The 11,438-nt window shown below is 37.5% G+C and overlaps 1 protein-coding gene across 2 annotated transcripts in view; it reads left to right on the top strand.

Annotated features, from left to right (window-relative positions):
- The first annotated feature begins 2,600 nt into the window (after positions 1 to 2,600).
- The window catches only part of LOC106940051 (integrin beta-1), a 30,908-nt gene continuing 22,070 nt past the window's right edge, over positions 2,601 to 11,438 (top strand). For both annotated transcript variants that reach the window (XM_015022678.1, XM_015022677.1), the window contains exon 1: positions 2,601 to 2,942. The gene's annotated coding sequence lies outside the window, so the exon portion shown is untranslated. The remainder of the gene's footprint in view (positions 2,943 to 11,438) is intronic.

The following is an 11,438-nucleotide window of genomic DNA, read 5'->3' as shown; positions in this document are numbered from 1 at the left end:
TCATTTGTCGACTTCAACCAAAAATCAACGTTTCTAACTATTTTTCAACGTTGATTTAACATCATGTGCTATCTGGGAAAGCATCTCTGCTCTTACTTGAGTGGAATTTCTAGCTAGTCTATCCACTGTGAGTAACTTTACTGAAGGAAGAACAAACGTTTTAACCAAAAATACCCCAAACCCACACACACTCCTACATTTTATGATAATATGATAACATTTATACTTCTAGCTTTTTTCTTTCTTTTTGACTCTTTTCAGCCATTCACAAGTCAGTGTCACGGGATAGTATAAGGAAGTAACATATACATTACTTTGACTATCATTGTTGAATATTAACCGTTTCACCACATATGTTTTTACTCTTAATTGATAAATCTTTTGGACGGCAGAGAGTCTCATTCGTTTTGGAAAAATCATTATGAAAACAGCATCTAATTTAAAAGAAGAAGAAGAAGAAGAAGAGGAAGAGGAAGAGGAAGAAGAAGAAGAAGAAGAAGAAGAAGAAGAAGAAGAAGAAGAAGAAGAAGAAGAAGAAGAGGAACGGAAGGCTGTAGTTTATAATTTTACCAATCAAGTGGTTTTGGTCTTTACTGGAAAAAGTGTGTGTGCATTTTTGGTGAAAACCATTTTTCTTTTGCATTTATTTCTATGATCATGCAGTATTTACATTCCACCACAAGGGGGCATCAGAGTAAAGGTAAAATATAAGAGAAAACTGTAAAGCGCATCTCATAAGCTGTATGACTAGACTTTGTACACACTAAACGCGTCGGACCAATTTAACAACAAAACTTGTTACTAAATAATAATACCACTTCCCTTTCCTGTTTGTTTGGGGTTTCCTCTTTCGATTTAACCCATTTGAGAAGCCAAAACCTTTAAAAATCGGAGGTAAGATGATCACAAAGACGATAAACCCAGATGATAATGAAATACCCAATCTACTGGACTGTCTGCTTAGTTCCATAAATTCTCTGACAGGAAATGTCAAAATATTTGGACGCCTGTGGGGGACGTCTGGCTTTCCAGACGGCCTATATCTTTCATCGACTACTATTTCCTGCTGCTTAGTCAAAAGGAACATATTTTTTAGTAATTTTAACTCAATCTGGGATGTGAACGAATGAGGCTGCCCCACGGTGTTGACTAATCTGCAGATCTGATTCATATCAGTTAATTATAGCGCCTCATCCGGCTTTGTCATACTCCGGTTTAACTGATTGTGCCTACGGGAACTTTTTTTTTTTTAGTTATACCAAATGACAAAAAATATCTAGACGTTTAGCTTTCTATAACCATAAGAAAAATTCAATAGACACATTTTCCGTCCGTCTTATCCTTGTCGTGGGGTAGTGGGTTTGTTTCACATCGCAGGGACTGAAAGAATTCCCTTGTAAACATTCCCTGGAGGCTAAACAGGATTTAAGGAGCTTCCGGACCTGACAGTTTGTTTTTCTTACATTCTTTTTCCACCATGTCTCCAGAGCAAAGACAGTAACACTGACCACTAAGCTTAAAGCAAATAAATAAACTGACTTTGCTATTTGAACAAAAAGAGACCCAAAAGAAGCACTTATGTGGAAAGCTAAAATACGAAGAAGTTGTTTCGTCAAAAACATACTAAAAAAATTATGGTGGTCTTTAGGAATGAATAGAAAGAAAGAAAAAAAAAGTACTTCAAAAGTGCGTAAAAAAAATCTTTCAAGCTAAAACATGGTGGGCTTTGCTATGGTGATGATGATGATGACGATGTGATGATGGCACAGACTAAAACTGGTGCAGCGTTACAGTCGACATGAGCAGCATCTGTATAAATAGGCATCTAGTTTTGTGGTCTGGTAGTGACGTGATCGCGGTCCAGCCTCAGCCTTCAAAATAAAAGTAAAAAAAAAAACTGAATTAAATAAAATTAAGTGCGTAATTAATTCCAGTGTGCTGGAATGTGAGATGTTTCATTCAGTATGATAGAATAGTATATTTACTTTGAAATGTATTGCAACAGTCCAGTTTCAGTTTTATACATATTTAGTTTTGTACATAGATTACAAAACCAATCTATGTACAAAAGGCACTGAATTGGACTTCACTATGGCACCCCCAAATATTAAAATGATTTGCAGGCCTCTTCTCGCCTTCTGACAGAAACTCATACATTTTTGAAGGATATGAATGCAAGATAAGAGAGATAGACCTCAATTAACAAAGATAATTGATATCTACTAGTAATTTATTTCAGAATTCCAATACCATATTATTTGTTATGTGTGTGTTTTTGTTTTTGACTTTCATGGCTTTGACTGTGAAGCACTCCTGAACTCAATATTACTCAGAAAAAAAAAAAAATCACAATACCAATATTGCAACATTTGTTTGAGCATCTTGAATGGTCAGAAACTGTAGTACTTTCAATGTTAGAGCAATAATTTCGATGCTTAATGAATTTTACTATATATAAAATTGTTCAAAATGAGATAGTGCTTTATAAGTAGGAAAATATTGATTGGATTTATTTTTTGTTATAATCGTTCTTCTAAAAGTTGTCTTTTATTGTGAAGAGAATAAGAGGGAAGCGCTGTTTCTAACGGGCCGCTTTGCTGCGGACGGTGCTGTGTCTCCCTCCGCTTTATCCTAATTTAGTCTGAGGAGAGAAGACCCGCTCCCGGCGCTTCAAGGATACAGTTGTTTCTTTTAAGGCTTTCTGCTCCCTCTTTCGACTTAAATACATGGTAACATTTATGCTTTCATCGTCCAAGTGGAAGTTGAGTGGCATGAAGATTCGGAGGAAGCTTTGAGTCCTCGGAGGAGAAAGTGTCCGGCGGTGCCAACAGGGCAGACAGCCGCTGCTCTCAGTGCTTCTGTGTAGCGGGACATCACAGGGAGCTGGACAGCTCGCTCTTTGCTCCTGTATGTCGCATCGGATATAACAGCACAGCGGCGAGGTAAGCAAGCTGAAACTGGAAATTTTCTCTTCTCTTTTCTTTTGTTCTTTCATCCGCTAACTAATTTGAGCTGGTTAAAAAAAAAAAAACAGTTTTAAACACCCCCTCGTCTGTTTGAATGGTGTGTAATCGCTGAAAAAGTGTAATTACTGCCACAAACTGTGATGTAGCTTTCCTTTGGAATTGAACCAGGGTTCCTACAGTCTGAAAAATGTATTGCACTTAGTTTTATTCTTTTTCCAAAACAGGATATGTGTGAAAAAAGGACATATTAACTTTTTTTTGTTTTGTTTTCCACCATTCATCCACCTATCTCTTACTTTGACTCCACCCATCCACGTTTTTCATCCACCCAGGCACAATATCTCCATCATCCCTCAGTTTGTTCATGATCCATTTATTTACCCAATAATCAATCAGTTCATTTGATTTCCAACCGACCTTTGATCCACCTATCCATTTTTCTGTCAACCATTATTTTCTATCACCATGTTTGTTTAGTGTAATCATCCATTTTGCTATTCATCTATTACATTCATTTGATTTCCAACCATCCATCCATTGATTTTTTTTTAAATTTTTGGTCATATTCGGTCATAAAAGCCTCTTTAGGAAGTCACACCCAACTTTTGTATCTGTATTAAAAAGATTAAGACTTTTTGGTATGTTTGAGTGTGGGAAAGTTTGGATACGAGACCTGAAACATGTGAACTCTGTGGAAAAATTCAGTTTATTTTTCCAAAATAACTCATGGGTGATGGTTCAGGAGGAATTTCTGCTGCAGCCCCGCGTAGATGTTATCTTCCCCGTTTGATTAAATGGATCTGCAGCAGGCCCTTTAGTGTGCCTGGTCATATGAAAGGGGCTTCAACAAGTGATCTCACATGATGTGTTGTGATTTCTGTCGGGTTTCGTCACATGAGGCAGGGAGAGAGCCACCCTGGAGGATTTAAGCCTTTCGCAGCGGGGATTTGTCCACAGCGCTTTTTGACGACTTTGTGTTTGAACAAAGATGTTGGCTTTTCTAAAACAACTCGGCCCTTGATTGGCAGGTTGTACAACTTCCACTGAGTGGGACCAAGCACTCAGTGGAAGTGCTTGGTCCAGTGCGACCCCCAATTCCTCCCTCACCCCACTCCTTCCTGCTGTTTCATCTGAAGAGTGAGATGGAAGATGAAAGCCTTATAAATCCAGCCGACCGCGCTGACTCCACACGGCACACGGGAGCGCAGTTTAATCAAGGAAATGGGGGCAGGAAGAGAGGCGAGGACAGACGGAGAATGGGAGGATGTCAGCCGGGAAGGACGGCAAGGAGGGGAGGGAGAGGAAAGGCTAATTGAGGGGGAGGGTAGATGTAGGATGGATGTAGGGTGGAGGTTGGTAAGATGGCAACAGAGCCAGCAACTATCAACTGAACGGATTGGGACCCCCGTCCCCGAGGGAACAGCTGCTGTCTCATCCCAGATGAGTTATGAGGCCACTCTCTTCCCCCTGAGAGCCACACCCAGGACGATCCTCTGAGGAGCTGCGTTTCTGTCAACCATAAAATTGCGCAAATTGAATTTACAAAAATAAATTTGCTTAATGGAGACATGCCAATTTTGAAAAAACTCATGTTTTTGATGAAGAAGCTTTCATGCTAGCATGAGGTGGTTTTTCCAGCCCTAACGAAATAGATGTATTCTGCAAAATTGCAACGGAAGCAACTTTTTTTTTGCGTTACATGATCAACATCCAGGTGTTACTACTGGCGGAAAAGACGAAGAAGACGACATGACGTTGTAGGAGGATGATGATGGAGCACGTTTTTTTAATGACTTACCACGTGAACAAACTTATTCACATGTGATTTTTGAAATTGGATTTCTTATTTAATGGAAACCTCCACAATTGCGAAATTGTGTTTTTCTCGACATTAGTGGAATATTAACAAAGTTTTGCGCACATTCGCACAGCTAGTCTATGTTTTGCCTTGTGTTTTCTGCTCAAGTATGTGTGTTTCACTGTTCCTTTGGGAAAGAAGTGATGAATGTGAACCACTGCAGTCTGTGACACATGCTTAGTTCCTCTGGGAAGCTAAGCAAAGATCGAAGCATCAGAGACTCTGAGTAGGGGAGATAATCAGCCTTTTATCCCATAACATACTCTGTATAACCCCTACCTTAAGTCTGTAACAAGTAGTACAAAATATTGCGATAAAATCCATGTCACCCAACTCTAATTGACGTCACCCAGCAGAACACTGTTTACGAAAATACTAATGGATGCCGCTGTCTATGGGTCGATTTCAACATTGACTGAGGAATGATAGCAGACAATATCATCACAGAATCATAATAATATTAAGTCGGCTAATAAAAAAAACAATGGGACACAACCAATGGGACTGATCTTCTGTGGAGCATTGACTGCAATCTCTCTAGAGAAGTCTGTTTGGAATGCATAATTAGATTCATCAGTGGGATGTGATGCATTGAAGATATTTTAAACAACAACAAAAAAAAACAAAAAAACAAAAGCCTAAACAACCAAAAAATCAATAAATGACCAAAAATAGTAAACAAAATGGAAATGAGAACCACACACAATCAAAACTAAATGAAATACCCCTGAAAATGATTAATCATCAGAATGGAAATTATTGACCTCATTTTAATTTAACTTTATAGGTTATTGTGACAGGCTTGCCATTTATTGTCAAGCTTTTTCTGTGGTGTCTTCCAGGAGGGACCAATTTTTATTTTCACACATCTTCCCTTCAAGTTTTGAACAATCTCCCTGTTCCTCAAATTGAGTGTTCTATCAGTCTTAGTATATATATGTAATGTGTCTATGGCAAAGAACTGTATGGACTGCAATAAAGTACCACACAAGTCTATTATATAGTTGGTGACATTCTAATTTTAAATGTCTTGTTTTGGTGACACTTTTTGTTTAATGGATGGTAAAAAGGTTTTAGAAATGAAATTGGTAGTAAGATGGTCAAATGATTAAGACACCATTTCCCTTCCACCACATCATAATCTACTGCTTTGTGTTGGTCTATCACATAAAACCCCAATAAAATTACACTGAGGTTTCTTGTGATGAAATAAGAAAAACTTCTAAGGGTGGGAATACTTTTGCTTGGCACATTACGGTGACCTCAACAGTTACGTTTCCCCTTAATTCTACACAACATCTTCACATTTCTTTGTCTTTCGAACTGCTAATACAAATGTTTTCAGAGTTGGATTGAAGGGTAGGTTTTCTTCCCAGTGGCGTGTTTATGACCTCTACAACCGTTTTTAGCTCCATTATTTTGCCTTCGCTCTTTCCCTGCCAGTCTCACACTCCAGGGAGCTCCAAATACTCTTCTGGGCCATTTTTGGTGTTGCCCGTTGCTTCTAAAAACAGCTTCTGAAGACCAAGGAGGAGCGGTGTGGTTAGAGCTGACCTCTGCTCGCCATGGTCTGCTGAGGAGACGAAGCCAAACATGCTGCGCTGGTGGTAAATAGTAGAAGCCTTTGAGCTCTCTCTCCCTCTCTCTATCCCTCTCTCTATCTCTCTGTCTCTCTTTCTTTCTCTCTCGTACTGTTTGTTGTTGTGATCTAAACTTTAAGGCCCTTCATCCTTCCACGCCCCTGCCCACATGGATGAACGTGTTTAGAGATGTGGCTGTGAATGCCGGCCATTCTTTGATCAGTGAGAACAATAGCCGAACTGGAATCAAAAGAAAACAACAGAAATATTTTTTTATTTCTCTGATCCTGGTGGAATAAAAAAAATACAAATGACGTGAGAAAAACTTGTACATTATACCAGAATGCAAGGCCAGACCTGAATGCCATGTTATCAACTTCCTTTGTTCAATTAGAGGCAGGAAATGAGTCAGGAGACATGCAGCAAAGTTTCCCAACTGGACTCGCATTTTTGTAACTTTATAATCTTAATTTTTCTGTTAAGCCTTTCAAAGTTTGTCTTTTTTTTTATATTTATCTTTTTTTTTTTTTTTTTTTTACACTAGAGTTCAACGAGTGGGTCACTTAAGTTTGTCATTTTCTGTTTAGAATCAGCCAAATTTGTTCCCACAAACAAGGATTTTCATTTAAGTTTCACATCCTCACAGCAAGTAGATGTTAAATGTAAAGAACAGATAAAAAACATATACAGTACAGTATACTAATTAAATAAAAAATATTTTAATTCCAATGAAGCTTGTTTGTGTCAGATTACTAAGTGCCTATTGATTAAAAACAACCGTTAAGCAGGTATTAAACGTGTTTTCTATTAATTCCATATTACTGATATTAAAAAGCTTTTAATTGGTCTTATTTTAAATGTCATGTTTTCATTAGCTGTAAGTAAAAAATCCTGTTAATCAACAAAGTTAAAGGTTCAAAAACATTAGTAGCTGTGTTACCATTCAGAATTGCTCAGATTGGATTTCTGAAAATAAATTTGTTTGACGTGCCAATTTAAAAAAAAAAAAAAAAAAAAAGTGACAAATCTTTCAATGAAACGTTTTGCGTTGGGATGTCGTTACTGGTGGAAAATGCAAAGAAGACGACAGGAAGTGGTAGGAGCATCATGGCGCCACATGTTTTTTAATGGCTTATCGTGCGAACAAACTGATTCACATGATTTTAATTTGATTTTAATTGCATTTCTTATTTAATGGAAACACAGCAACTGTGAAATTGTGTTTTTTTTTTCTACATTAGCCAAATATTAACTATGTTATGCGCACATTTGTATTGTTATCTATATAACGATTTCACTTATTGAACTGAGTAACTGGAGTAAATGAAGTAAATGAACTTCTTAATAATAATCTATTTGATTGAATATGGATGTGTATGAATACTCAATATTTTATTTTCTCTAAGACAGGTTAGAAAAGTGCAGTTATGCTTATTTTAATTTCTCAGTAGACTGAGAAAAACGTTAAGCTGTAAAGAAGAACTACTTGTTTTTCTTGTTCAGAACAGGAACTTGCTCTTTCTATCATGTTTTTTTCTTTCTTAACAGTAGCTACCCATCTGAGCATATCTACCATAATAGTCACTTTTTTATGTCTTATCACATTCAAACAGTCCATCTTCAGAATGCTGACCAGTTAGGGAGTTTCTCTTCTGAGGAAATGTGCAATTTGCTGTGATACAAAGATAACTGCACATTCTTCCAACTAAAGCTCTAAAATAGAATAAAATGTAGTTAGTTCCTCTTAAGAATGGCCTTTTGAAACCAAAAATGACATTCACTTCTAATTTTTAAAATGCTTTTGAATGTTTCCTCCACACATCTTGCATACTAACAACCTACCTACTCATGCGCATTCAAAACGAATCACAGCTTATTGTGCATTTAATTACATCTTCATTTTGCCCCCATGCTCATAAAGTTTTAATTACTGTAGCTACAAGGGATACGGATGAACAATTAATACTGTGATAAATCTGAATTCATCACAGTCATCCAAACACAGGTTAGTCTGAGTGACTGTTGCTAGGCTGCACTGAGTATAATAGCAGTATCATCCATGATAAGGTTGTGCTGGGTTTTTTTCATCTAACTTACCTGTCAACTCACATTCAGCAGTATGATACTTTCTTCTGACTTGTTTTTACTTTTATATATATATATATATGATATTCAGGATGTTATTCTTTTTTTAAAGTTATTGGAATCCGGGTTCAAAGAGTTCTGCAGATTTGCCCGACTAACAATACAAGCTTCTTTGCCGTTTCTGGGCAGTTGAAAACAACTTTACAGAAACAGCATTTTACCAAGCGGACCAGCTGATTACCAAGTGATTTGTGTAGAAACTAGCAGGCCGTTTATGAAAATACAGCCTAATTTTGTATAATGCAGTGACTATTAGTAGGGGTACAGTAATATGTCGGCTGTCTGATAAATTGGTCCCTACTGACTGTAGAATATTAACTTAATGATCAAAAGTAACTCTCTAAACTCTGTCACAACAGCCCTACCAGTTCAGCTAGTCATTATTATTATTATTATTACAGAATGAGCATTTACTATTCACTTATAAGTGATAGAATATTTCCTATTTCTAGTATTATTTGAACACATAATGTCATACAAATGTGATCAACTCAACAACATTAATGGTTGATTAGATTTTCTTTCCGTATGTGTAATCAAATGCTGTGTTTTCTAAGATCTACTGGAATTTCCCCCTTTCCTGTTGTCTAAATGATGTAAAAAAGTAAAAAAGGAACACACACGGGCTTCTACTAGTTAATGTCTTAATATCCATCATGGTCAGAAACTGTAATGGGTTTAAGAGCAGTTACAGAGGTCCACTGTTCTGTTTAACAACTAGCAGATATTGAAATACATTGCTGACTCCTGATAATCTCCCATGACATGTTTTCCTTCACTGCTCCCTTGAGGAAATATGCGTAACTGCGGAGTGCTTACTGCTAAACTCTGCGCCGCTTTTCCTCTCCTGCAGCGACGGAAATAGCAGCCATGAGTTAAAGTGTTAAGTCTGGGTCCTAATGAAAGACATCTGAGTGTCATTATTGCTCCAGTTACAGTGGAGCAGCCCACAGATGGCCTTTTTGCTTGGCTTATACTAGATTAAGACTCAACTTTGAAATGCCTATCTAGCAGTTCTGGAGCAGCTAACACACACACTTTAAACTTGTTCTGTCTAACAGCTTTTCATTAATCGCGTCACACTCACAGCTGGAAATATTTGTGTTGCCGTCAGCTGCTGTCATATATGTAAATATTTCCCGAGTACAGTGTTGTTGAGCTGATCTTTGTCGACCGATTCAGAGAAAGAACATCTGCGTCCGTTGTTTGCTGCTCTCCAGCTCTGTATGAAACAGTTTCCATGCTTAGACGCCAGTGATGACATGTTTAGGATCATTTAACATTTAAAATAAACATTTGATGCTCTTTGCAGCGAGGCGGTTTAGTTTGGCCTCTATTCGTCTCTCTTTCACATGTTTGAACAGCCACTGTGTCATTTTTGAGTGGGAGTTGGCTCGTTCCTGGGCATTTAGATGCAAGCTTCCTGTGTGCTCAAGTTGAGTTTACTGTGTTTTGAGTAGAGGAAAAGCAGCCTCAGCATGCGTGGGGAATTTGTGGAGGATTACTGTGCATTTTCTTTTATTGGATCAGCATTAATATTGAAACAGATGAATAAAAAAACTTAAGATATTCTACTTCACCTACTTTTAGTTAGCCACTAATATGTGCCTTAAAAAAAATTGGTTGAGTTAGTATCTCACATGGCATCTACTATGCATCGACTTCAGCCTTGGTTTATAACCAGAACGAGAAGAAAACAGGTCCTTGTGGTTTTAGCACCTTGTGTTCACACATAGATGTGACAGTGTGGGTTTCAGTGCAGAAGATTTGTTCTCAGAACAATGAGATATTTAACCTCCCAAGTAGAGTTTACAGGAACCATTAGGTGAAGATATAGGTAATTTTATTTATATAGCACATTTTCAGCAACAAGGCAATACAAAGTGCTTAAGGGTGGTAGCCACATAATAAACTGCTTATGCTATAATCCATTTAATAAAATGTTGGTGGGTAAACCTGAAAGGAGTCATCTGGTTAAAAGAAAGAAAGACACGAAGCATTCATGAGGTGCATATTCTTTGTCTATAGAATCTAATAACACTTTTGTGTGTCTGCCTTACATTTCCAAGGCATATGAAGATATGTTTAGAAAAAAAAAAACTTAAAGAATCATTTTGTGTTCATCTGATCCTTAAGCATTCTTTTTTCCTTCTCCAGCTAACGTGGCTGGAAGCTAGCAGTCAACGCCAAAGAAAATAGATGGAAAATGAATTCTGCCAATAATGTGTCAAGTAGCATTGTGCTGAGGTTTTTCCAACTTCCCAATATTAATTTTATTTCAGATGTCTATCAGGGTCTCCCCCAGAAAACCTATAAGCCTGATAGTATGCAAGTTCAGTCCACCAGTGGCCCACTGTGTTTTTGTATTAAAAAAAATGTTTAAAAGTTTAAAAAAATTTGAATGTGCACGATCAGGCATCAAAATTTGGAAATAATACCATATGAGGCCAATGGGCAGGTGCAAGATGGCACAATTGGTGCACACACTCTCGCACCCAGTTAAATGTGTCATCTATATATAAATAAACAATGCTTAGAAAGGGGGATGGGGGCAAATAAAGCCTGGTGGCCCACCAGGCTTATAATACATTCGGGGAAACCCTGTCTAGGAAAAGATCCATGAATACACAAAATTTCCTTGAATAATTACGCTCTACAGAAAAATCTATGAGTAGGTAACTGACTAGAAGTGTCCCAAGGCAATTCCAGCTTTCACATCTGATGCGATACCAACATCGCAGCTTAGAGTATTGGCCAATATCGATATTTACCTGATACAATGATATGGGCTCAAATCCTACATTTATTACTTATTTTGTAGTGTGGAATGTCAGAAAAGGCTTGATCAAGTGATATTACTCAAACAGAGAAGAATAGTCAACATCAATA

This window comes from Poecilia latipinna, unplaced genomic scaffold, assembly GCF_001443285.1.
Source record: "Poecilia latipinna isolate Pla-1442-1.1 unplaced genomic scaffold, P_latipinna-1.0 Scaffold3075, whole genome shotgun sequence".
Classification (NCBI taxonomy): domain Eukaryota; kingdom Metazoa; phylum Chordata; class Actinopteri; order Cyprinodontiformes; family Poeciliidae; genus Poecilia; species Poecilia latipinna.
The sequence above is the reverse complement of the archived record's forward strand: the minus strand, read 5'-3'. Positions and strand labels throughout refer to the sequence as shown.